Below are 1,656 nucleotides of genomic sequence, written 5' to 3' on the forward strand. Positions count from 1 at the left end.
GCACGAACCCGTGTCCCCTGCATCGGCAGGCGGACTCTCAACCACTGCGTCACCAGGGAAGCCCTGGATGAAGTGAATTTTTTTTGTGGGTTAAGGAGGACCAGATAAAGCGGCTTCAGCATCCATTGTGTCAGCCATGGATACAGAAAGCATTTTCCCATTTGAAGAAGAGGGAGTGGGTGGTGCAACTTACAACTTCAGGGAAAGTTACCAGACTCCTCTCAACCCAACTTCTCTTATGTTGTAGGATGCCTTTCTGGAGATCACGCACCACCTCTGAGCAAGAACATATGTTTATAAGGAAAGGGATATTCTGTCTCCCCAGCATCTCTCATTAAGCTCTGCAAGTCCTCAGGTCACCTTCACAGCCAGTGCTTCTTCTACCCTGGACTGTTCGCAGGCGCTCAGTATTTCTTCCTGGGAAAGAAACCTAATTGATATATTTTGCCGGGTGTCACCTCAGTCCTGCAGGAACCCATGGAACTAAATGAAAATCTATGTTTCACATTTTGGATGAGAAGGTAGTCGTGTCTGTATTAAAATTAATGAGAGCAGCAGTGCAAGCCAACAACTTCAATTTCTTCATAGCAGCATGAACGTCCTGTCCAAAGTGCCAAGGGAGAAAATGCTATTTGAGTCCATGACCATGTTTTAGGCTCTAATAACATTTGGTTTGAAAATGAATAATACAGGTCCTCTATGACTTGGATCATTATACTGCATTACTTTCTTTCATTTAGAAGATTATTATCTTATAATAGCTACCCTTGCATGGCACGCACTGTTTGCCAAGCACTGCTCTGATAGCCTTAAACTTGACTACTTATTGAATTCTCTGATCAGCCCTATGAGATAAATGCTATAGTGATCCTTTTTTTACAGACAGGGAAGCTGAGGCACAGCAATGTTACATAACTTGCCCAATTTTACATAGTCAATCAGGGGCATTTCCAGGATGTCACCTGAAGCGGGTCAGCTGGAGTCTGTATTTTTAACTCTATGACAATGACCCTTAGGTGGTCACATGTTAGAGCCACCTAGGACACTTTTTCAAAATATCCAGGCCCACGTGGATGAACCTAGAGATTATCATACTGAGTGAAGTAAGTCAGACAGAGAAAGAAATATCATATATGCGGAATCTAAAATAAATGATACAAATGAACTTATTTACAAAACAGAAACTGACTCATAGACTTAGAGAAGGAACTTATGGTTACCAGTGGGGAAGGGTGGGGAGGAGGGATAGTCAGGGAGTTTGCGATTGACATGTACTCTCTGCTTGCTTGCTTGCTTTCTTCCTTTCTTTTGGCTGCACTTGGTCTTAGCTGTGGCGTGCGGGATCCAGTTCCCTGACCAGGGGTCGAACCCAGGCCCCCTGCATTGGGAGCGTGGAGTCTTAACCACTGGACCACCAGGGAAGTCACCACTCTGCTGTATTTAAAATGGATAACCTACAAGGACCTACCGTATAGCACAGGGAACTCTGCTCAGTATTCTGTAACAGCCTAGGGCTTCCCTGGTGGCGCAGTGGTTGAGAGTCCGCCTGCCGATGCAGGGGACGCGGGTTCGTGCCCCGGTCCGGGAGGATCCCACATGCCGCAGAGCGGCTGGGCCCGTGAGCCGTGGCCGCTGAGCCTGCGCGTCCGGAGCCTG

The sequence above is a fragment of the Physeter macrocephalus genome, chromosome 19 (genome assembly GCF_002837175.3).
Source record: "Physeter macrocephalus isolate SW-GA chromosome 19, ASM283717v5, whole genome shotgun sequence".
NCBI classification, from domain to species: domain Eukaryota; kingdom Metazoa; phylum Chordata; class Mammalia; order Artiodactyla; family Physeteridae; genus Physeter; species Physeter macrocephalus.